General features: G+C 37.3%; 1 long non-coding RNA gene across 1 annotated transcript; it reads right to left on the minus strand.

The window, feature by feature from the left end:
• Positions 1-1,870: 1,870 nt before the first annotated feature.
• Positions 1,871-4,221, minus strand: LOC136231944 (uncharacterized). The gene is made up of 3 exons (XR_010690195.1): positions 3,908-4,221; positions 2,381-2,512; positions 1,871-2,060 (listed from the first exon to the last, which is right to left on the minus strand). It is a non-coding gene; the product is annotated as an uncharacterized lncRNA (long non-coding RNA).
• Between the last annotated feature and the right edge of the window lie 23,170 nt (positions 4,222-27,391).

A 27,391-nucleotide genomic window follows, 5' to 3' on the forward strand; every position in this document is an offset into this window, starting at 1 on the left:
TGTTCTTTTTCCATTTATTTGTCTCTTTTCTGTCAGATCTTTGCTTCCCAAATCCCTGACATGATCCAAGTCATGAATGCAATGAAGCACTAATAACGCCTCGACCATCATGATGTCCCAGTGATCTCCTGTTTGCATATGATATTAAATGAATAATATGTTTATATATATGAATGCTATGCTTATTATCTATTTTTTGTTAGTTTATTCTACAGGCTATTGTTAGGGAGGAGCAGTGAAGGGTTTAGGGTTTAGGCTATTGTCAAAATTTTGCACATAAAAAAACTCAACACAATAATATGACGTGAGTGAGAATATTCCTCTTGTAAAAAATATATGTTAAAAATGCGACATCCGAGAAAGAAACATGGTTGTCAATGTATGCATTTATGTGGGCATAAAAGCCTTCTAAGGTGGACTTACTTGTCAGAAATAGTTTGAAAGAATTGCTTAGTTTGCCAAAATGGTTTCAGAGGACAAGGATGAAGAGGACAGGGAATTAGAGTTCTACTCTTACTACATATATTCTCTATAAAATGAGATTACATCTAATACAAGATCACAAATACTAAAATTGTTTTCATTAATCATGCTCTGCTTTTCACTAAAATTCATTAACAATCTTGATCAAGTTCAAGCTCTTAATAATTGACAATTGATGAATGCAGATTCTATATCATCTATGTCTTCCATTGATTTCTCATCTTCCTCAATAATGCATTCTTCACCCCAATTCAAACTCGATCAATCACTCCCTTCATCCTTTCAGTCGGATAATTCTGATTCGGAAACTTCAAATTTGATAATCTTCAATTTGAAAATCTTGATTAAGATTTTCTAATCCATCTATGGAATCAGAGAAATCCTGATCCAACAACAGCTTGGAGCAGAACTCATACTCATCTGTTTAACATCAACAAAATGATGATCAAGCAACTCCTTCACTGTCTATCGCGCTCTGATCTCTTAAAAACACTTGCTCAAAAAATCCTTCCCTTTCTATTGTAACCACATTGGAAATTCAGGCATGTCCTATATATAAGAATCCAATTATAAGTAAAGCCAAAACTGGATCATTAGCCAAAACTGGATAATAATATGTTTAAAAATTAATTATTCATTTATGAAATAATTAAATCTGAAAATTAAAGAATTATCATACACAAGAAATATCATTAATGCTTAGATTATTTACACACAAAAATTGATAATTTGCTGATTTAGGATGTGCTAGATATGTACACTGTGGTTGCATGACGAGAGGAACAAGGATTTCTGGCTCATGTGTATGATATTATGTTGCACAATTATAGAAATGGTGATAGCTTTGATTGTTCCCAATGTTATAAAACTCGGACCGGTTGGTCACTACAAGAAAAACGGTAATTAGCAACCAAAAATCTGGTTGCTAAATTGGTTGCTAACACTATTTACGAACCAGAATTGCATATTTAGCAACCAAACTGGATCGGTTGGTAATTGCAAGGTTGCTAAAACTTTGATACCATATCAAGCTTCTCGGTTGCAATGTTTGCAACCACCATTTCAGTAGCTAATTTGGTGGCAAAATTAGAAACCGATCACTTGCAACCATATGTCAGTTACAAATCAATGAACAATTTTGCAAATCTATTATGGTTACAAACTAACTTTTGGTCACAAGTAATCTGGTTGTTAAATTTATTGCTTTATGTCTGCAAATATATATATATATATATATATATATATATATCTTAAAATATTATTTCTACAATTTTACTAAACTAACATCATATAACCATTTCAGAAATTCCATAATAAAACAGAAAATATAAATTATATAAAACTTATTAATGCGTTATAATTCAAGTTATACATTCGCTAAAAAAAATTTAAAGTTACACATTGGTGTAAAAAAAATTAAAGTTATATATAAACTAAATTAAATACAAATAATTGTTGCTTGTATCCATACAAGTAAATGTTGAGAAATCGGTCTCTTGGGTAAGGCACATGATCTGCTCGAGGGTGCACATTCATCATGCATGATGTGGGAAGCATAACGGTTGAAATTTTCTCACCTGAACGAAAACCAAATGAACAAAAAAAACATGATAAATCAATCTAAACATAATCACAATTACATTCAATTTTCTTTAATCACGAGAGTCTAGAGTGTGTTCTATAGGATTTATAATTAGATACAGTTTTCCGAACTTTTCACGGTTTTATATGATAGTTCATGTTATTCGACCCCGAACCATTTCGGGGCTAAGGCTTTGTTGTTGTTGTTGTTGTACAGTTTTTCGAACTACAAAAATTTTAAAAATCCTCATAAGTGCACTCTGTTTTTTATGCATTGAATTTAAGTGTTAAATGACATTTTTTTATCAATACTTACATTATAAACTGTATCAAGAATCTTCAATGGACTAGTAAAATTAGAGGATCTGAGCAGCTGTATTCAACTTCAAGAGGGTCACAAGAGCAGTGCCATCTACTTGAACTGACCTGAACTGAATCCAAGGATGGCCTGCAAAACAGTAGAATAAGTAACATTAGGAACATTCCAAACATGAATTTAAAAACTATAAAAAGCCCTCTGCAACTTATTTAGTGTTCAATGAATTCAAGTTTAGCCATTCATATGAATTTAAATACCATCACTTGCTCCACTTTTAAATAGCAGAAGGTGTTGTTAAGAAAATCATTCCAAACATGTGCCCATCTTATAGAGCTAATCCTAAACATGAAAATCAATGGCTTCCTCAAGAGGAATTGATCGGGAGTTAGCAATCCTACATATGGCCACTTCAAGCAGAAATCCTACTCATGTCCAGGAACCACAGTAATACACCTTAGGTGAAATTGCATAAATGAATATCCATTTTAATAGAAGATCCTATTTGCAAATACATGAAGAGATGATTTTACAATGATGAAAAATTATCACTTAACTAGTAACATTACATATCAATAACATGAATTGACTCAAAGAACTATTTATAAAAATATGGCATAAATTATACTTTACTCCTCAAAGTTGCATGAATAGATGTTATATGAATTTTTCTATATCCATCCTAAGATATGAACTTAAAGCACGAGACAGGGCATCGTTACTTAGCCTTTTAACCCCAAAAGGCAGAACCAATTATCTACACTAACCCCAAAATCAGAAACAATTATCTATTAACCCAAAAGGCATAACTAATTTGCAGGTAACTGATGATAACCAAAAATACAATTGTAATTATCATTTAAAACTATAATATCAAAAGCTAAGTTCAAGACTTCATCAGGACTCTAGCCAACATTTTAGCATTTAAAATAGAGACTCCACCATAAGTAACACCATAATGAAAATGACCTAACCAGTAAGTTATTAGCTCTTCTCAACCTCAACTTTTCAGCAAACCTCAACTTTTCGCACAACAGGAAAAGGTAACAACAGAAGCACAATGAAAACCACTTACCATAGACGAAACTAAAAACACTTCAAACAAAATGAATGCTTCAATGCCAACATCAAACACTTCATCAAACACTTCGAACGCTAATACAGCTTATTTATGATAACAGAAACCCTAGAAATAAACAATTAAGAGTCAATGAAAAGGACAAAATAAGAGTAAGACTGAGACTGACTTCCCTCACAGCCTCCATTAAAGAGAATGAGAAGCTCTAGAACTCCGAAAAAAATGATTGACTAGAACAGGGTGAGAAATCACAAAACTCCATGAACATCACAATAACCATCCCAAATCCAAACAAATATAGCCAAACAACCAGCTCAAGCCAAAAGACACATAATACCCTTTGCATCTCTAGGAGTTCTTAGAACTCGCAAGAACCCGAAAGAAAAAAAAAAACCCGAAGTCGAAGAAGAGCGTGTAGAATGAGAGGAAAGAGCAAACCTTAGTCTTACCTTGCATGTAGGGATAGAGGCCAGCTAGACACCTTCAGGCAGCCAAGGACATCATCAGAGTAAACCGGCAGGCGCCCGAAAGCCGAAGTTGTCCGACAGAACCCTTAGAGGTCTGATTGGAACGAAACAAAGCCATAGAACCCATCTAGGAGAAGTAGAGGGAGATTGATTAAAGAGAAACCGAAGTGAAACAAACCCAGAACTCGTGTTTTCAAGGGTTCCAGGAGGACAATGATGCAAGAAGTGGAAGATGGGAGAGAAGGTGGAGGCAGACAACAAATGTAATTAGGGCTAATCTCTAATTTCTCCAGAGCACAAATATAAATCCCTAAAATGGACCAAATGGATACATGGGGCCTATTTAACCTTTATTTCTTAATGGGCTTGGTAAAATAATGCTAATTTGATTTCTTCATTCCTCACTTATATTTAGACTCATTAATTTAATTCAAATATACATGTTTATTACTTTATGTATTTGAATTGTGTTTTATAGTCTTAGTCGATGAATTCTATTCGTTGGCTAAATTTCATAATGTAGTTTCCAAATAAATATATAATGTATTCTTAGGTTCAATTTAATACCAAATCCAACTTGTGTGAAAAGATTTCATATTTTTGTGATTTAATAATAGAATTGCAGTTTAATATTTATAAATTCGGAGAAATATTTATCTTTATCCATCTCATACAAAAGACAATATAATTTTTAATTTTTTTTATGTCTAATCATATGTTTATGAATTGTTACTAATAAATGATAAAATGACGCACATATGAAGTGTAGATAATAAGATTTATGATCGATAATACAGTTTGATGAATTATCTATCAAATTGACCCAATTTGCCAACTTTATGAGTAAAATTGCTCTTCATAACCAATGTTAGTGGTAAAATTGCACCATTTTGAACGATTGAGATAAAATTGCTCATGGATGTAGACGTTAGACGTATTTTTGCAACTTACCCCCTTAAATTTATTTTATACTTAAAAACTATTATTTTAAATATTAAAATATAATTTTATATTTTTCTTTTGTTTAAAAATATATTACCAACATTTCTTTCTCTCTCCTTTCTTTCCTATTTAATTTCACTCAAAATATAATTCAAATATCCAAGTATATATTATATATAGAAGTCCCTAAATGGCCTTAAAAATTTGCAACCACAAAATATATTTTGAGACCATTCGGTTGCAAAGTTTGCAACCATAAGAACTTTGAAACCGTGTTCAAGTCTCAAATGTATTTGACAAATGAGATTCTCAACTTGGCAACCGCAGGATGGGCTTTGCAACCACCTTGGTTGCAATATTGCAACCGACTTCAATTCGGTTGCAAATATCGATCTCTAATTACAGTTTTTCTTGTAGTGGGTTTGGTCAGTCAAACCAGGAACCGACATGAGTCCAGTCCGAGCTGAACTGGTTTGTTGAATAGTGACCCGAGTTCTTTTGCTTATCTGTTAAAAGAAAATATTAAATATGTTTATGAAACAAAAATAGCAAACTTTAATAAGAATTTGCACATTTAAACATAGATTGAGCAAAACATCCTCTAACATAACTAAACGCCTACAAGTAGCGTCCTCAAAAGGCAAACAGGCTTTAGATGCTGCGGATCCATTGAATGTATCAACACCAACGAACAAAGCTGAGGCAATTGAACTACATTTTATTCATCACCAACGGCAAATGCCTTCTAGCATACATCATAAAGTTGATGTTCCCCAAAATCCAGTAGAGACGTTGCAAGAGTGTGAATCAAAGGGATTCCTCTTGAGAAACCCCTAACTGAAATCATCAAGAGAAACTTCACTTTACGGCTGTACTCACAGGGTTTGATCAATTTCTGCTCCGGTCTTTGAAGGTTTGAAATCATCAACTTGGACATTAGATTCTCATCGAGAAAAATATTTGTTGATTTCACGTCTCGATGAATGATTGCTTTAGCGTACCCGTATGAAGAATTATAAAAATGGTGATAGGTAAAATCATATGGTCAAAGTATATTGATGATCCGATTTTGGCTTTATTTAAAATACGATCCTTCAACGAGATGCCTGAATTTTTGACTTGGTTATTAGAGAAAAATAAGGATTTTTTGAACAAGTGTTTAAGGAGAGATCCCAGAGAGAGATTGATGGAGAAGGAGTTACTTGATCATGATTTTGTTTATGTTAAAGAGATTTATATGAGTTCTTCTCTAAGCTTTGTGCTGCCACTACAAAAACAAAAGCCCTATTACGACCCTAAAATTCAAGATGTAACGACGCTTTTCGACGTCCCTAAATGCTTACCCACGCTTTTCAAAGCATCGTTACAAACGTCATTAAATCGTGTGTCCTTAATTTTAACGACGCATAAAACATTGTGTGGATAAATTCCGTCTGACGATATACTGTATACAAGTGTACGCTTAAATTTTGAGCATCATGAATTTTTTTTATATTATTTATTTTTAATTTTAGAATTTTTCACTACGTTTTAATAAAGCATCGCAAAGTGAACGACACATAATATTTGTTATGTCATTATTTCGCATAACAAAATACTGGTAGCGTCTTGAATACAGCAACACTTTAATTTATCAGCGTCTCCAAATTGACGACATTTAGACAAAAAAAATGTCTACATTTGGCTATATAAAAATGGCTTTATGTTAGCTAAAATATCGTCTCTAAATTGCGACGCTTGCATATTATTATGTCCCTATTTAATTTTATCCTCCAAAACGTTTCACAAACTCTCTTGGAATTTCCTATTTAATTTTATATGATTAGTATTCAATGAGTAAATTGAGAAGAAGAAGACAATTAAATTCTAACCAGCTGGTATTGATGTATAGAATCAGCAGGAATGAACTTGAAAAACTGAGGTGTTTGATCTTCTTGAAACAGATTATTGTTTTTAGAGCAAGAAGTCATTGTTGAAAGTGAACTGCTATATACCGAAACAGTTATACTTTCCACCGCACCCTTTTGACATTTATGCCCTCCTCACAATTTTCAAACCAAAAGCTAAAAAATCTCAAATCCTCTCTAGTTTTTTAGCTTTTCAAAAAACCTGACCTAAAACTACATGCCGCCAAAGGAAGGAAAAGGGAAAGGCTTCATAAAGGTTCCGGTAAGTTTTAATTTTTAAAAATTATCCGAAATCACGGGTTCCGCCTCCGAAATCGGAGGCGGAACCCTTTTTTTTGTACTAAACGGGCCGCTGATGTCGTTGCCACCACGGACGGAACGGACGAACTGTCCGTTTACCCGTGGTGGCAACGACATCGGCTTACGGTGGAAAGCATGGCGCACTCGTTCCACCATTAGGTGGAACGAGTGGCGCACCAGTTCCACCGTATGGTGGAACTTGGTGCAGCGTTCCACGTAATGGTGGAACGAACGGCGCATCCGTTTGGCCCTACGGCCAAACGGAACGCGCTGTCCGTTTGGTCGAAGGGCCAGACGATTGCGGCGGACAGGTCGGCCCTGGGGCCGACCTGCACGCCGCAACTGTTCTGTCCTACAGCCAAACGGACAAACTATTCCGTTTAGGCCAAATCGGGTCCGAAACAAATTTTTTTCAAAAATAAATTAATTCGGGCCGCCCGTGGGCAGGCTCAAATTATTAAAAAAACTTAAAAAATGATAAATTGAGTATATTAAAAAAATGCGTTATTTGCTTATATATTTATTTTTTTTGTTTTACAGGCTGATATTGCTGAGGCCCGTTTTGGACACATATATACAAGGACATGTGTTGTGAATGCCTCTGCCTGGAGGCAACAGATGGAGCAGATGATGATGGGGGATGCCCAGAGGGCACAGACTGAACACGACGAGCATGTTAGACGTGAGGAGATGGCAGATGCTGTGGAGATGGAGGGAGATGACTCTATGGCTCCTCAGAGTGCTTCTTTTGTGCGAGTACCTCCTTAGACAGTGATGAGGGGTCGTGACGGACGTTTTGCTTCTACAGCAGGGTCGTCTTTGGGTGAGAATTTTAAATTTTGTTATTATTATGTGATTTATTCGTGATTAGTAGAAAATATACGAATATTCTGAAATGAGTTTACTGTAATTTCAGGTAGCAACAAGCACTCGATGAGTGCTGGAGAGGATGACTGGATCGTGAAGACCCTGGTTCCTAAGGGTCCATCTGATGGTGTTGTGATCCTGAGCTTTCTGGGACATATTGCCCATGCTATCTAGAGCGGGCAGGATAGGGGCCTCCTCAAGTGTCAGACACGCTTAGTCTATCGTGGGAAGTTGTGTGTATGGCACGGTGGCGCTTCTAGAGAGATCCAGATGCGTATTGCATCATCTGGATTGTCCCATTTACCAGGTATCATGTATGCCCACATCGATGCACCCCTGATTGCGGGTTTTGTGGAGCGGTGGCAGCTAGACACGTCATCATTGCAGATGCCGTTTAGTGAGATGAGCATTATGTTGCATGATGTGTGGCAGATTTTGCGCATCCCCATCGATGGGGCTATGGTGACTGCTGAGGCGAGTATTGAGGAGCTTCAGTCTTGTGTGATGGAGTTGTTTGGTATGACTCGGGATGAGTTGCTAAACGGTCACTACTTTAATGACGGTATACGATCGGCTTCCATCCTGGAGTATTGTTAAGGAGATCGGATTCTTGATGCACAGGCTACAGCTTGGACATTTCTTATGCTCGGTTGCACATTGTTCGTCGACAAGACTGGTGACCGCATTTGACTTTCCTGTCTGTTGGAGGTACATGACTCGGTAGCTGGAGCCATTGGACTCTCGTGGGGCTCAACTGCACTAGCATATCTATACCGTCATCTAAGTATTGCTAGCAGAGGAGATTGCGGGCAGATCACGGGTTGTCAGCTGACACTGCTTCAGGCATGGATTTATGAGTACTTCCCGTACTTCAGGCCTCAGCGGGAGGGAGTTACATTAGATCCGGAGCTTCCGAGGGCTTGCATATGGCCATCTATAGTGTTGGAGAAGAGTGATGATAGGCTGAGATCATATCGCGCCGGGCTTGATAGATTGACTGCTGATGAGGTACAATTTCCATTTAATTAAATAAACCAAATTCATTACTTGTACTATTTGTATGTTAATGTTGTTGTATACGTCATTAGGTGATGTGGATGTCGTATGGTCCTGATGCCATTACGGATACCCCTAGGACGACATATGTCGGATGGATACATTACAGGGATGTGATCGAGCCGTACATGCTGGGGAGATGCCTTCACCAGCTCGGTTACGTGCAGACCATACCCAGACCGATCTTGAGGCCGTTGAAGTCCGTACGTCTTTGGTCTAGCTTGAAGTATCGGGTAGAAGTGCCCGCCGATATGGCAGAGGATCTTTGGACCTCGTTTCCTGAGGCGGGCATGCTTGTATTGTCTCGGTTCACTCTAGCACAGATTCCTTCGGACTGTGACGAGTAGTACATGTCGTGGTACTACCTACATTCACACCCTCAGCTACTGCCGGAGATGCCTGCACCCGGACCGACCATTCATACTCGCTCGAACAACGAAGTGGCAAGTGATTTAAGTTTTAATCAACTGATTTACAATTATCAAATTATACTAAATGAAATGATATTATTCATTTTGGGGTTTTTCTTTTGCTAGTGGGTTAGCCGTTTCGCTAACTCGGGAGAAGGTGCATTGCAGGCGATGAACCTTCTTGATGAGGATGTTCCGACTGAGTGGAAACAGTCGTACGACCAGATTTTGGATGCTTGGCATTCGGCTTCATAATTGGAATTCCATATGAAATTGGATGGCTTACTTAGATCCTCGGGATTTTCGAACTCCATTGCAGCATGACTTTGCAAGCTTCTTTTAGGAATTTGCTGACAATAAGTGAGACAGAGTTCATAAGCACAATTTGGACATCTGCGGTGTAAATTGGCAATTGAAGTTGCACAATGGTCTCCTTCCTCCAATTTGTTTCCCCATGCAGATTCTCTCCATCCATTGCAAACGTACACCTGACAGACCATTGTGACGAATTATGAGCACATCCTGCAAGGCCATTGGAGTGTACTGCAAGAAAAAACAAGGGAAGTATTGAGAACATTAAATAATCAGTTTAAGGTCTCCTCAAAATGAATCCCCTATATACATAAGAAGGTCCCAAGATGACACTGGAAAAAGGGATTGACCTCGAAAAAGGGATTATTAGGCTTGAAAAAGGAATCCTAGTATATAATACACCCTCGTTTTCTTAATTACTTGTTAGTTTCTTTTTTTTAAAGTATGAAACGACAAGATTGAATATATTATGGATCCTTTAAAATTCGCCAGAAAAACCAATTGGCATCCGGAATATTAAGAATGTCCCATTATCTTGCTTAATTATTATTAAGCCTTTAAGAGTGGATTTCAGCAAAGTTCAATAAGGACCACAAAACCCAATTTCAGGAGGCCAAAAGATATTATATTAGATAAAGAAAAGGAACCAAAACAAAATAAGAAAACATATAATAAATTTTATATATGCTCAAATGTATAAATATAAAAATGCAGGTGTTTATATAAATTTAGGCCTCTAAACCGATCAAAAAATACAATGAGCCAATCAATAAAACCAAGTGTTGCCAAACAAAAATTAATGGTTAACATAAACAAGAAATTAGAAATTCTAAACCTCAACTTACTTGCAACCAATAGTTATTGTTTTCGCCGGCCACGTTTTGCAATCAGTGCTACAATATCCTTTTTTTACTTTGGAAGATGTTGACTTCTGTTTTTCACCATTACTTTTCCTACACCCATTCTCAAATATAATCAGCTAATTTATCAAAGAATGCTTGCCGAATTCTATTTTGAGATTTGATGAAAAGGATTACTCATTAAAGATAACATTTACTATTTACAATTCATTAAACATAAAACTTAGTATACTATGATGATATTCAAATTAAATGATACAATACTACCACTAGTGATGGTTTACAATTCAACAAACACCTCAAGACATTTGGAATAAACAATTGTAAGATGGTAAAAAACCTGTCATCTGTGGGAACCATCACTATGGTTGTACGGCGGCTGCTCAATTCGGTTTCCTGGTTTGAAGAAAGTAGGTAGAATCAGGCCTTCTTTTTCTGCATTTTTTGTCAGCCAGAAAACAAATAAGAATAACTGTTGCATCATACAAAATTAAACAAACAAGAAAACAGATAAGAATAATTGTTTGCTCATACAATCATATGCACATCAAAATTAAACAAAAACTAAGAACTGGGTTCATATCAAGTGTAAAAATTGGAAGAATCCTCATCGTGGAATACCCAAATCCAGAAAGAAGAGAAAGCAAACAGCTAAATGAAAAACGAATTAGGGGTACCAAAGCCTTAGTCTTCAAGATGGAATACCCAAATCCTCATCGCGGCATTATATTCTTTTTTGCCTTTTACTGTTTGGAAATTCTGAATCAAAATGGTTTGTGATCGGTGAGATCCCACCCAAACCTCTCATTATATGCTTGAGAACAGGGAAACAAATTGCTGCGGCGGCTGGAGTTGAAGAAGTCGGAGGCAATATAGAAGAAAGTCTGGATATTTAGGGTTTCAAGGAAGCCCAATGGTCAACCCCCTTTTGATACGGATTGAAAGCGAGAAATGAAGGTTTTAGTCGTAAACCAACAAAGATGTTCTTCTCAAGCTTAACTTGAAGGAGTGAATCCCGATAACAAGGTATAAACCTTAATTCTCAAAGAGAAATGATAGTTGATTCATAAAAAGTTGTTCCATTCTTACAAAATGAGGGTATAAATACATCCCCTAATGACCGACGCTACCCCTATTAGGGTTACAACAAAGGCATAAGACAAAAGGGCAAAATGGATAGTCTGCTCAGACAAGGAGTACGTCGGTGCAGGTACGGACTATCAGGCTGTCTGTTGGTCGACTTCCTGAGGAAGTAATCTTGGCGATCCGCCCATGCTCATATGTGGATACGCCTTCTGGTGTACTCCTAGATCCGCCTTGCTCGCATGTCTTGGGGATCCGCCCTTCCGGGTGCATCCTTTGTGAGCTTGATTCTTGAAGACCCGCTAGAGTCCGCGGGATCAGTGTGGCCAGTTCGGATGTCCGCATCATTCTCTCCTTCTTTAAAAGAGTCCGGCACTGATTCGTTTTTGTTGAGCTTTAAAGGACCATCCGATTTCTATGGGCTAAGGTCACGGATGTTGAACGCTGGTGAGACTTTGCCAAGCCAGTTTGGCAATGCTATATGATAGGCATTGGCGTTGATCTTTTTGGTGATTTTATATGGCCCATACCTCCTAGGCCGAAGTTTGCTGCTTGCGGTGTTGGCGAGCCTCTCCTTGCCCAAATATACCATGACCTCATCTCCAACTTCAAACTGTAGGTCCCTGCGGTGCTCATCCGCCTTAGCCTTTAACTTCTGATTTCTATCCTCAAGAGTCTCCCTTACCTCTTGGTGCATCTGCATATAGTCCAGGGCCAGCTGGTTGGAAGTCACATTTCCCTTTGGAAGGTATGCTATATCAAGGGCATGGTTTGGGGTCTTTGTGTATACTACCTCAAATGGTGATCTCCCGGTTCCCGAATGTACAGAGCCGTTGTAGGCGAACTCAGCTTGGGCTAGAACCACATCCCACATTCGGGGCTTATCCTTGCACTTGCTATGCAGTAAGTTTCCCAGAGTTCTATTGACCGCTTCTGTCTGTCCGTCTGTCTGAGGGTGGGCAGTGGTACTAAACTTCAGAGAAGTATCAAAAAGAGCCCACAAGGTCCGCCAGAAGTGACTCAGAAACTTCGTGTCACGATCTGAGACAATACTCTTTGGTACGCCATGTAGTCTGACGACCTCCTTGAAGAACAGTTTAGCAGTTGCCGATGCATCATTGGTTTTTCGGCATGGTATGAAGTGTGCCATTTTTGAGAATCGGTCAACAACCACAAAGATGGAATCCATGCCCCTCTGAGTTCTGGGTAACCCTAGGACAAAATCCATGGACAGATCCTCCCATATAGTTTCTGGTACAGGTAGTGATAGTTGCAAACAAGCATTAGTGGGGTGTCCCTTGGCGGTCTGGCAAATATAGCATCGTTCTACTAGGTAAGCCACATCTCTCCTCATCTTGGGCCAGAAATAACGGGAACTTACTGCTTCATAGGTCTTGTTTCGCCCAAAATGTCCCCCCAGGGATCCGCCATGCAGATCGCGGATGACTTTTTCGCGGATGGAAGTGCAAGGTAAACAAAGTTGGTTACCCCTCATTAGATACTCATCCATGATGTGATACGCTCCATCTCCATGCTGGGTTTTACATTTCTCCCAAATGCTACCGAAATCGGGATCCGCCAGGTACTCTCCTCTGATATGTTCGAAGCAGTCGGTTTCCAGATTGACGGCTTTTATTAGTGCAACCCTCCGACTCAAGGCGTCCGCCACTACGTTTTGTTTTCCCGCCTTATGGATAAGCTTATAGGCGAACTTATCTATGAAGGCGGACCATCGGGCATGCATGGAGCTTCGAAGTTGCTTCTGACTTCCTAGATACTTGAGGGCCTAATGGTTAGTGTAGAGAATGAATTCTTTCCCCACTAAGTAATGCTCCCATACTTTCAATGCCCTCACTATGGCATAAAATTCTTGATCATACGTTGCCCACTTTTGCCGTGCGTCACATAGCTTCTCACTGAAGTACGCAATGGGCCTTTTCTCTTGCATCAAAACACCACCAATCCCAATTCCACTGGTATCACACTCAACTTCAAACAGTTTATCAAAATCAGGATACGCCAGCACTGGCGCTGTACTCAGTTTTTCCTTGATCAAGGCGAAGCTCTCTTCTTGGGCGTCCACCCACTCGAACCCCTTTCCTTTCTTCAAACATTCTGTCAATGGGGCCACTATGGAACTGAAGTTCTTAATGAATCTTCGATAAAATGTTGCTAGCCCATGAAAATTCCTGATGTCCCCCACATTCCTCGGAGTCGGCCATTCTCGGATGGTTCTCACCTTCTCTCCATCCACTTGGACACCGTCGCCACTAACCACGAATCCAAGGAAAACCAAACTTTCCATGACAAAGTCACACTTCTTGGTGTTGGCGAATAGCTGGTGTTTCCTTAACAGATCAAATACTGTCTGCAAATGCTTCTCATGATCCGCCAAGGTCTGGCTATGAATCAAAATATCATCAAAATACACAACTACGAACTTCCCAATTACTGGGCGAAGCACCTGATTCATCAGTCTCATAAAAGTACTAGGGGCATTGGTCATCCCAAATGGCATCACTAACCACTCATACAATCCATCCCTAGTCTTGAAAGCAGTCTTCCATTCATCCCCAGCTCGAATACGTATCTGGTGATAACCACTCCTGAGATCAATCTTGGAGAAGACTTTAGATCCGCCAAGCTGGTCCAGCATATCGTCCAACCTTGGAATGGGGAATTTGTACTTGATGGTGATCTTGTTGATGGCCCTACTATCAACACACATCCGTCAAAACCCATCCTTCTTCGGCGTAAGTAACGCTGGAACGGCGCAAGGACTCATACTCTCCCTAACGTATCCCATCTCGATGAGTTCCTCCACTTTCTGTCTCATGATGTCGTTCTTCTTCGGACTCATTCGATAGTGTGGGAGGCTTGGTAAGCTAGCCCTAGGCACAAGATCGATATGATGTTGGATGTCCCTCAAAGGTGGTAACCCACTGGGTAGCTCTTCCGGGAACAGATCTTGATACTCGCCAAGTAGGCAGGTCACTTCACTCGGTATTTCCCTTTCGTCCCTTTGGGCGGATTCGTGATTCGCCTTAACCATTACCACGTATACCATTTGGCTTTCTTCACATTCGCTGACAAACGATTTGTGTGTAGGACAGACTACCAAGGTAGACTTCTCGTCGGCCTTTGGCTCTCTCACCATTGGTGTAAGGACAAACTTCACCCCATTCTTCACAAATCTGTAAGTGTTCTCTCTTCCAGCGTGGGTGGCGTTGTTATCAAACTGCCAGGGTCGGCCCAACAATAGGTGGCATGCGTCCATATCGACCACATCACAACAGACTTCATCATGATAGTTACCAATCTCAATCGGTACCTTGCATCTCTGGGTCACCCTCAACTCGCCAACGTTCTTGATCCATCCCACCCTGTAGGGATCAGGGTGCGCCTCTACCAACAACCCGAACTTCTGAACGGCGCTGCTACTCACAATGTTCTCCTGACTACCACTATCAATGATTACGTTGCATCGCCCTTTGTTCACAAGGCAACGAGTCCGGAATAGTTGAAGCACCTTATTCCTTTCTCTGGTGATTCTTCTGATGATGACAATTCGAGGGCGAATTCTGTTCACCTAGGGGAGAATGATGAAGTGGAGCGAGCCTTGAACTATTTGGAGAAAACTAATCTGGTGGCAAAACTGATATTTTGAAGTTAAAACGGGGTTTGTTGGAATTTAGCAATTTCGGACCCTAATCTGATTGGATTCGGCCCATTGGATTGGGCCTCAAAACGGCAGTTTTGTGTTTTTGTCTCATTTTCAATTATTTCCGTGTTTTTTGTAACTTTTCCTTTTAGGTTTCGAATTAGGTTTTATTTTTCAGCCTATATAAAGGCGCGACGTCCCCATTATGTAATCAGTTTTCGATTAATAAAATTTCATAGTTTATTCTCTTTTTCCAATTTTCGTTAGTCGTGCGCGATTCAACGATAGTTGACGGTTTTAGGCATTGTTCGTGCGCGAACATTCGTTTAAGATGAAAGTCTGTTTATTCCGCTGCATCAGATTCTCAAAGGGAAAGACATCAAATTATGGTGAATCCATAATTTTCTATTCTGTATTTTAATTATTACATCATTTGTTTCTGAGTATTAAAATATATAGAATTTAAGTGTAAACAACTTATTAGATTTGCAAGAGAAACAAAAGTTCATTTCATTATTTGGATATTCTTGGTTCATTGTCAAGAAGCATCTAGTATCTATTTACGCTTGTTTGCTTGCCATAATCTTCACTTCCTAATTCATATATTTATTTTTAGTTGTACTTTGTGGGGATTTGTAAGGATTTTCTATTTTTTCGCCTACAAACTGTGTACTTTTTGTCATATTGAGTTATTATTATTATTATTATCTTTTTATTATTATTGTGAATGTACCCAAAACATCTCTTTGTGATTTTTTTTAAAAAATACGGATACTTTTATTTAATAAGATTGTGTGTGTTATAAAGTATGAGTCTGATCAATTTAAGACTTATGTGCTCGGAATTTCATATATATAACTTTAAATGTTAAATAATTGTGTTTTCATAATATTAACGGATAAGGTGTAAAAATACCCTTATCTTTTACGGGCAGAAGCAATTTTACCTTTAATATCCAATATGGTGCAATTTTACCTCTGGTGTTGAGAAGATCAATTTTACCCCTAACGTTGGCAAGTTGAGTTGATTTTACATATTATTATATAACACATATTTTACACCCATTGCATATGAGTTCGTTTAAAAACGTGACATTTTCTGTGATTTAATAATTGAATTGGAGATTAAAATGTAAAGTGTAGATGGCAAGTTTAATGGCGACAAGGAAGTTTAATGAATTATTTCTCAAATTGATCAATTGCTCCTGTCTGCCAATGATAGGTACTAAAATTTCACCATTTGAATGTTAGTGGTAAAATTACTTCTGAATATAAACGTTACTGGTATTTTTGCACATTATCCCTAATATTACTTTGAGCTCAATTTTTTTTGGAAGAATTATAGCTCCCTTAATTTTTTTTTTATTATGTTTTTTAAAGGACAAAAACAAATAGTTTGGGTTCTCTTTATATAAGGCCAAATAGAATATTGGGTTTTGGCCTTTGCATTTTTCTCTGTTAACTAATTCAATAAAACCCTAATTGATGCTCTTTTAATTCGCTGTCTTCTCATTCAGTGTCTTTCAATTTTTTTTTTCTAGAAAGAAGATCAGGTCAGTCTCTTCTATTCATCTTTGTCTCTCATTCACAATTTCTTTTATTTTTAAGTAATTTTAATAAACAGAATAAAGAAATTTATTGTCAAAGATGATTGATATGTTAGATTTAGATAGATCTAACTTTGAGTATTATATTTGATCAGATCTCATATCAACAAAAAAAAGACTATTTGGAATTAGCTCGGAATAGATATAATGGAGAGGCAGAGCCCTCACAGCCTTCATTGACCTATTCCGTAGAGAGGGAGATATATATAACCATGGCTGCTGAGACGAGCAAGGAAGGTAAGCCATTGTGCAGTTCATATATTTGTTTTTTTTTTAAACCCATTTGGGAAATCTGAATAGATCCTATATATATATATATATATATATATATATATATATATATATATATATATATAAAACAAAAGTGAATAAATGTGTAAAAATCTAGAATATAGTCTTATCAGCTTGCAAAGTTTAAATAAATTAAAAGATATTTGAATAGATCTACCTATCCCAAAAAACTGTAGATGTGCTAATTTTTATTCAAATGCTGATTTTAATTGAAAAGAAGATTAATTTTAACTTTATTAATTCATATGATAATTTTAATTTTCTACAGGAAAAACAACGGTAATGAAATTGGAAGAAAATCCATGTCTAGATGTGAGTGCTTCAGTCGATGATCCAGACACTCATGCAACTCACAAGAAAAAAAATGATATTCAAGCAATGATTGCAGAACGTTGTCGGCGAATAAACTCCCATGTTACTTGAGGTTTAGAATGATAAATCTCTTATTATTGTTAACATGTTTCTTTTACTTGTTAAATTTGCATTATTTAAACTGAAAAATATGATGTTTTTATTTTGGTTCATTGTGTTCTCAAGTTGCATGATCAATTGCTATATTCAAATGCTAATGACTTGTATACTTTAATAGTTGAGAAAAATGATTCAATAATTTCTGTTGTTATTCTTAGGTATTTGATTTGTTTCATGCATATGTGTTCCATGATCTTTAGAATTCATGGGAATTAATATCCAAACAATGGTTACATACAAAATGGTGAATATATTCTTATAATACCAAATTGAGCAATAATATAATAGTTAACATGTTTTGAACTTTATATTCTGTTCAATGAATGTAGAAATGCACTTGTCAAAAGAATTACTCTTATTATTTGCAATTCTTCAACTAAAGGTTTGAGAATAGCTTTAAGTTTAGTATAAACTATTTGAGAACCTCTAATGTATACATGTACATATACATGGACAAGTGCATGCCTGGATACATATATACATGTAATTTGCACCATCCATGTCACAACCTGAAATATGTTAGATATAGTGCTTCAAATTAAACTTTATATAAGTGACAAATTAGTTACAAATGATTATCTGCAGGCAGGTCGCATCACAAACAGCAGTGGTTCCACAGTTGCCATCATTTCCATAATGTGAATTACATGTCCCATACAACAGTTTCAGCAATCCCAAAATCTCTCTGCATAAAACCTATATCAGTTTCAGCAATTTAATCACCTCAATTCCAGCTACAAAGAAAGCCAAACCCAGAAGCTTCTGTCCCCAAAGTCCTCAGCGGAGAAGGAGAAAAAAAAGACCCAAATGAAGGAAATGGTCTAGACATGGAGAATCATTCATGGACTCAAACTCTAGAAGAGCTAACTATTTCAATTCAAGTTCCTCCTTGTACCAATGCTGAAGATGAACCTCAAAAGAGCCCCAAAAAGATCGTTGGCGCACAAAAAAAGAAGATAATGGGACAATTAAGAGAAGAAGAACTGGCGGCGTTTCAGAATTTGTCTCAGAATGTAGAAACAATCCTTGCTGTAGTTCAAGGCAAACTTCCTGGGACAGCAGAACATGGAGTGACTAACCCGAAAAGCGTTCAGGATTCCGAAACTGATTTTGCAAGACAGCAAGGGGACTCACTCATTGCTTGGCTTGGAAATATAGTGAGCATTCTTAACAAATTTCCTTACCTAGTCCATGAACCTTGGAGATGTTTTACCCAGATTATTTGATATCAGAGTTGTAAGACTAGAACCTATGCAGAGGCATTGCAAACACATGATGAAGATGAAGAAGATCTCAATGAGAATGATGTGAATATAACATTGATCTCAATCTCAATCCCAATCGAAACAATGACTCCCCCAGGCATGTAATCATCGCCTGAGTTTGTATTTTCAAAATCCATTGCAACATGACTTTGCAAGCTTCCTTCACAAATTTATTGACAACAACTGAGACATAGTTAAGAAACAGAATTTCAATATCCACAGTGAAAGCCAACAATTGAAGTTGCATAATGGTTGCTGCAGCAGACCCCACAAAAAAGACAAAAGGATCTTCTTCCTCCAATTTGTTTCATCATACAAATTCTGTCCATCCCTTGCACAATTTAGCTCTCCAATTCCCACAAACAACCTGACAGACTAGTGTTTTCTTTCACAAACTTCAAGTGTGATGAATTATGAGAATGTCATCAAATGCTTGTGAGCAAAGCTATTGTGGATGTGCTGCAAGAAAAGACCAAGAATCTATTGAGAACTTTAAATCATCCAGTTTAAGGCCTCACAAGTCCCCTATATACATCAGAAGGTCGCAAGACGACATTTAAAAAGGGATTATCAGGCATGAAAATGGAATGCCCTATATACATAACAAGGCAGCAGTTCCATTTTTTAATTAGTTGTTAGCTTCTTTGCTTTTTAAAATTTATAAAACAACAAGGTTGAATATATTACGGGTCCTTTAAACACATTCAGAGGGATTTGAACAAATTCAAATATGTACCACTTAACCCAAGTTTAAGAGGCTAAAACATCATCTTAGGTATGTTAAATAATAAAGAAAATGAACCAAATTATTAAGAAATAAATAATAAATTTTTTTATATACTAATATGTATAAATTAAAAAATGCTAGTAAATAATATAAATTTAGGGTTGTAAACTTATCAAAAAACACAATGAACCATCCAATAAAGCCAATTGTTCAAAACAAAATAAAACCAAGTACTCACTTGCAACCTCGTGATAATAGTAATCGTTTTCGCCGGCCACATTCTGCAGTCACTAGGAATATCCTTGTTTACTTGGGAAGATGTTGACTTCTGTTTCTTCATAGTTATTCTTCCTGCACCCATTCTCATGTGTAAGTTGTTATTGTCAAAGAAGTTTTGCACAATTCAATACTCTTTTCCGAAATACAGTTTTCTGGTTTGAAGAAAGTATGTAGAAATCACGGTTTCTTTTTCTGATACAATCAATATATGCAAATCAAAATTAAACAGACAAAAAAACAAAACCTGAAAATATGGGTTCATTTCAAGTGTAAAAACTGGAAGATCCCTCAACATGGAATACCCAAATTAAAAAGGAAGGGAAAGCAAACAGGTAAATGAAAAATCAATTAGACATACTAAAGCCTTAGTCTTCAAGTAGAGAGAGTGGCGGCATTTTCCTCTTCTTCACCTTTGTTGGAAATTCCGAATCCAAATGGGTTTTGATCGGTGATATCTGACTCAAGCCTCTTTCTTTCTAATCACAACTCATCTGCTTATTATATGCTTGAAAAAAGTAACCCTAGAAAACACAAGGGAAGAAGATCACTATTGAGGCTGGATCTTTAGGCATTTCAAGAAAGCCCATTGCTTAACTAAACAATCTAGAAGCCCTTTTTGAGTTTACTTTTTTTCCGCAACTAATTTAAGCTTAATACATATCCCAAAAATAAATATATACCCTCTAGCTTATTTGAATTGGCCAATTTTAGATTATGTCAAACTAGTAAAATTAGTATTTTTAATAAAGTTTAAGGATTAGAATTTATAATTTAGAAGTCTAAGAATATATTTTTTCGGGTTTATGATTTATAAACTGAAGTCTAAAAATTTTAAAGTATGGTGTAAAATCATAATACATAGAGAATAATGAAATATTAATAATTAAGTTTTGTGATATCATGATGCGGACACCGAATCTGGCGGATCTCGTTCTACCAAGTATCCTGGTGGAACATCTTTTGAGGTGGGCAAGGCAAACAACACGGGTGTGTCCTTGATGGCGGATCCTAGAGATTACTTTCTGAACAAGGGTTAAACTTTTCCTTCCTTGTGAAGGAAACCAGCCAACAAACTGTACCTTTTGTACTATTTGTCTCTGTGCATTACCCATTTTATCCTTTGGTTTACTTCTTTATTGTAACCCTAGTAGGGGTATTCATTGTCATTTCGTTGTCTTTAGGGGAAGTATTTAAACCTCCACATTTTTGTAAGGATACACAACTTTTATCAATCAAACTTATTTCTGTTTGAGAATTCAAGGTTTATACCTCACTCTTTCTAGTTTAGCTAGAGAATAACATTTTTGTAGGTTTACGATTAAAACCTTTGCTGACAGCTTGCAATATGTATCATATCACTTAAGTGTGATTTTGTACTTAATTATGATATTCATGTATTTGATCTTAAAAAATGCTCATGGGGGATTGGTTCGCGCAGAGATTAAGTCTGAATCTTTAGACATTTCAAGCAAGCCCATTGCTCAACTAAACAATCTAGAAGTCCTTCTTGGGTTCAGCTTTTTCCACAATTAATTTAATCTTAATACATGTCCCAAAAATTATTGTTACCCCTCAATTTATTTAAATTTGCCAATTGACTTTATAAAACATAACTAGGGGCGATTGGTTCGCATAAAGGTAACGAAATGGAAATAAGGAGAAAGGAATCGAATTACTCTAAATTCCCTTGTCTGTTTGTTTGAGTTCCAAAAGGAATACGATATAAAAAAATGAAGCAATAAACCAGAATTTTACTTTTAACAATCATTACTTCCACAAATTGGCTTTCAATCATCTCAATCACTAGTTTTGTGGTGTGATAACTTGGGAGCAATTTATCTTATCGCCAACCCAATTTTTCATCATTGATCAAAACACCTGTAAATTGATTTGGACTTTGTTTCCGATAAGGTTGCACACATAGAATTAAAAGTTTCTTAAATTTCCACTATCGATCATATAGTTGTCATTTTCGGCAAATTATTAGAAGCCCTGGGTTCTCTATGTCAAATGGAGGACCTTCCATACATATTTTGACACGTGTAACATGGACCCACGTATATTGGAAGAGGCCCCACTATTTTAATTATTATTTTGGATCACAATACATGTGTCCAAATGTGAATTGGGGTCCTCCGAGTGACATGAAAGACCCGGTGTTTAATATAAGAACTCGTCATTTTCACTAAGCCACTACCAAAGACTTGAGGGGGACTGATAAGGGTTTACCAAGTCAAGCCTTAGCGCACCAAATTTGTGGAGATTTTAGTAAATAAATAATTAACTAAATATCATGTGTATTCTGTATTTGAAATAGTCTAGATTTATTTGAAAATTAATTAGTCTGTTATAACTAATCATATGTATTCTCCTTTAAAGGCTTGATGCTTCTCTAATGAAAATTACATTGAGATGTGAACTTTACAAGTATGACCTATCATTTCCTCTTTCATCAATTTTTACAGTAAGATTTCAATGTTAAAAATTATGTTTATAAATAATTATTAAACTCTGTCTAAATTAATATTAATCACATATATAAATAATAATTTAATAAATTAAAATCATTCAAAATTGCAAAAAATAGCACATATTATCAGGGTTTTTTTTTTCAGTCACGGCTTTTCAATAGCATTAGGATAATGAGAGGCCCGAAAATTTAATTTATTTCACAATATATGTCTTAACAATAAGAGTAAAGTAAAAAAAAATAACAGACTTATAGGGGTATCGTTCCCCAAATGGCTCCCTTCTGAAATAAATATATAGCCACAAATCAACGTCTCCAAGTTTTTAAATATTGAGACTGCAATTTTTGAAATGGCCAAGCCACATCTTTTGCATTTGACTTTAACAATAATATAGTTGCTAAATGTTTTCTCAAAAGTTACATCTTTATTTTGTTTATCTTGGTTCAGACAAAAATTACATAAATCCTAATTTATAAAAAAATTAGAATATAAAGACTAGCATCGTAGGGCTCTAAAATAATATGTATTATGAAATTACTCATGTTACTTTTTCTGAAATTACAACATTACCTAAATATTTTATTACAATGTGCATGGATAAATAGTCAATCTAGCTTTTCCTTTTCTACTGACTTGTTTACATTAAGAGACTAACAAATGGAGCAATCAGTTGAGATAGATTTTAGGAATTATTTTAAAGTGCTTTAGGATGTTTGGAAGTTAGTTTAGAAATACTAGAAGTAAATAAGTTGCTTAAAGCCATAAACAAAGACAATGAAAAAACAAAATAAGCCTTCTACTAGTGTTCTGACTTATTATCTTAATCTGAAATTCTGATTCTTACATATTGAAGTTATGTATTCTTCCTCCAAATCTAATTTTGATATGGTGTATATAGGTTCTTCACCTTAACAAAATTCTTCAAATGGAAACAATTCTGATGACAAAACAGACTGCTTCAAATATAAGGAATTTATACCTTTACTTATAGATAATACATATAATAGGGTTTCTACTTCAAAAGAATTTGATATGGCTTCATCTTCCAATAAAGAGGTGAAGATTTCTCTGAATTGCAATTTTTCAAGAAACCCTTCTTTTCAAAGTCAAAATCTAATTGCAGTTATTGGAGAAATGGAAGATGAATGCGGCAGTAAATACAAAATTTGTGTTTTCTCTTTAATAAAACTATTGGAAATGGTTTGTGAACATTTCTTGCTTGTAAATACTAATTCTATAAATGTGTGGTACTCCAAAATGCCCAAGATTCATTAATCCCTAGCCATTTTAAAGAAACTGAAAAAATGAAGAAGGTAATGGTGCCCAACTAATCTAGTTCATGGCAATAATTCTGAGTCCAGAGACAGAAATGGAACTGTTCATGCAGTTCGAGCTACTAATCTAGTACCAACTAAAGGCAAACACGTGCCTTTAGTGGTAACTGAAAGTTCTCTTGGGATCTAGAGAGGCAATTTGGTTCCTGTTGTACTCCAACCCATTAATTTATCAAATGGGGCTGCTAGCCAAACATCCCTAACACAACCATATGGGTGCAGGTAGCGGTCTCAAAAGGCAAACATGCTTTAGATGTTGTAGATCAATCGAATGTAACAACACCAAAGAACAAAAAGCACCCAGTTGAAACACAGTTTATTCATTTCCAATCTCAACCTAACCACTAGGAAATGCCTTCTAGCATACAACAGATAACATGCTTTTGAGAAACTGCTAACTGAAATCATCAAGAGAAATCAAGTCTGGTCGCAGTCAACAAATAATATACAATACCAGCTGCTCTGCTGCAAAATTTTCTTGGGATGATTCTAGCACTCCTTCTGATGATTACCATGATGACTATGATGACGAGGACATAGATGATGATGCACTTTCTGTTAAACCCATAGAAATATCTCATTTATCTCCATGATATTACTCGAGGAGAAGAAAGTGTAGAAATTCTCATAGGCTGCAATTGGTTTGAAAGTATTTACTTTATTTCATCAAGTTTGACCTGGGAAACCAAAGCTTAAATTAATTTAATTCTACCACAACCACATATATAGTTATTATCTAATAACTTATTAACAATTTAATCAAATAACCTTAGATCTTTAACCAATTAAACTAATAGACTACCGTTAAAATTCGGAATTTTAGTTCTTAAACAAGCAAGAATTTGGCTTTTTTTAAGAACAGTGACTACTTTGATAAGTGTCTTCCATGTTTTCTACCTTCAACAAATTCTGTTGAAAAACAAGAGTATATTGAAACAATTTCTCTTAAAAACCAAGAGTATATTTTATGCAATTTTTTGATTAAAGACTGGCGTGAGGGGAGAGAGACTCTGACGGACATCCCAACGAGGTTGGCACCCCCGCCCTAGGCCTCAAAAACCCAAAGCCGAATTTATTAAAAAGAATAAAAAATAAAGAATGTTACAAAGGATAGAAAACTAGGAAAAACGGAAGATAGTTCCCCGGTCAGATTACATAAAAACTCCGTAGAGCAGAAGTCTGGAATGCTGTCCCACCATGAAGTTTGCTGCGATTGACGACCAAAGTTTGCAAGGAGATCCGCAACACAATTTCCCTCTCTGTAAATGTGTGAAACTGTCACTGTCATGGACGCCAATTGATCCAAGCAGACTAACCAGGACTGTCTGATTGACCAAGGAACATCACTAGCGCGATGCCGAAGTAGATGCACAATGAAAGTTGAATCACTCTCCACCCATAGTGGATGCCATCCTTTTTTATAGGCCATATCAATTGCGTATATTGCTGCCGAGAGCTCGGCGCTGTTGGAAAATGCGTTGTCTAGTGGATAGGCGAATGCTCCTTCGAAGATACCGTTCTGTGTCCGGAATATCCCGCTGCAGCCAGCCGCCCCTGGGCATCCGACAACGGATGCGTCCATATTGACCTTTACCCACCCCTCTATCGGAGGCTGCCAACAAACCGGAAGGATACGGGGTGCCCTATGAGGACACCTACGCAGATTCATCTCTTGCAGTATATGATGCTCAACCTCCGAGTTCCACATCCCACCATGGTCAAGAGCGCCTCCCTCTCGAGTGGAACCCCACAAGCGCCTAAGAGCGAAGAACAAATTTGGCGTACCTCCCTCGAAGATTGCCTTATTTCGAGTTGACCAAATGATCCAGATGCCATTAACCACTGCTAAAGCCCAAAGAGCCGCAATCTCATTGCTGAAACGCTGTTTAGAAGCTTCTGTAATCAGCAAACACACACTCGAATCTGTGCAGATTCGCCTGCCAAACAAAGCCCCGATCCCTTGCCAAATCTGCTTGGAGAAATTGTAGGAGACAAACAAATGATCTGGTGTTTCAGATTCAACCCCATAAAGAGCGCATTTGGAGACCAATACCATACCACGGCGAATCGGGCGATCATGAGTTGGTAAAAAGCCAAGAGCCTCTCGCCAACAGACAAGAGAGTGCGAAGGGGCGATGAATGGATGCCAAATAAATCGACTCCAAGGTCGAGGAGGAGGAGCAGGCCTCAACCAAACATAAAATAGTTTAGCAGTGAATTTACCATGAATCGCGGGCTCCCAGATACAGACATCCTCCTGTTCCTGGCTTCGCTTTATACCCTGAACCCTATCCAGAACCTCTTGCAGAAGCTCATGAAGTCCCTCCCAACCAGTGTCAGTTAGAAAATCCACGACAGACGACTTGCACCTGCTTTGAGCCTTAGCGTCCAGACCGACTTGATTTGCTAAATTTGGTCGAATCCAATTCCCGTTCCAAAAATTTGGATTCATCTGCTTCCCTATCCACCAGAAGCTATGTGCTCTCAATACCCCAAAAACGCTTCTAGTTGAACCCCAAACAGCATTATTAGTATGTGTTCGAGGGATACCAGCTGCACTGATAAACCTAGACCTTAAAAGCACAAAACAAGCAGAATTATCCTGCATAATTCCTCAGGCCATCTTACCAAGCAGCGCCAGGTTCGTGGTGCCCAAATCCTTGATTCCAAGGCCGCTGTCTCTGAGAGAATGACAACAATCCTTCCAATTCACAACAATAGATTTCCGTTTGTCAATAGAGCCCGTCCATATAAAGTTTTGAATACATTTGGTCATATGCTTGAGCAGGGCAGCAGGCCATTTATAAATCATGAAAGAGTGAATAAAGCTACTGTTTATCACAGAATTACTAACATCAATCGCCCTACCATTGACAGGCTATTGCCCTTCTAACGAGTGAACTGTGCCAGAATTTTATCCCTGATGCCAGCAAGGTATCTACTTCGCGGCATCCCAAAGAAAGGCGGCACCCCTAGGTATCGAAAAGGAAGGTAACCGCGCTTCATTCCAACCATATCAGAGAGACGCAGACCACACCTGTGAGTCACTGCACTTTCCAAAAAAATATCAGACTTTTCCCAGTTCACCATCTGTCCAGAGAGATATCCGTAAAGATTGAAAGCCTCCCGGATAGCACCTACATTACCCACACTTGCCTGACAGAACAGAAGAACATCATCGGCATACAAGAGATGCATAGGGAAATTAGTTTGTCTAGTGTAACTCACCGGCGCTAACTTACCAGTGGTGCCCAAATTGAGCAGCCAACGACTGAGAAAATCCTCAGTAATGCAGAATAAAATCGGAGAGAGGGGGTCCCCTTGTCGCACACCTCTAGAGCATTTGACAAAACCGTTAATGCCAGAGCCTGAAAGAATCAAAATTCTTGCAGAAGAGAGAATGTTGAGAATCCAATCCCGAAATTGAAGAGAGAACCCAAACGCTTCAAGTACCGTTAGGAGGAAAGACCAATCCAGAGTGTCGAAAGCCTTTCTAATGTCAATTTTTAAGGCCATATTGCCTCCAAAACAATGTTTTTTGAGCATATTGGTTCCTTCTGAAGCCATCGCAATATAGTGGTGAATACTCCTGGCCGAAATGAAACCGAACTGGTTATGTGAGAC

Source organism: Euphorbia lathyris, chromosome 6 (assembly GCF_963576675.1).
Source record: "Euphorbia lathyris chromosome 6, ddEupLath1.1, whole genome shotgun sequence".
Classification (NCBI taxonomy): domain Eukaryota; kingdom Viridiplantae; phylum Streptophyta; class Magnoliopsida; order Malpighiales; family Euphorbiaceae; genus Euphorbia; species Euphorbia lathyris.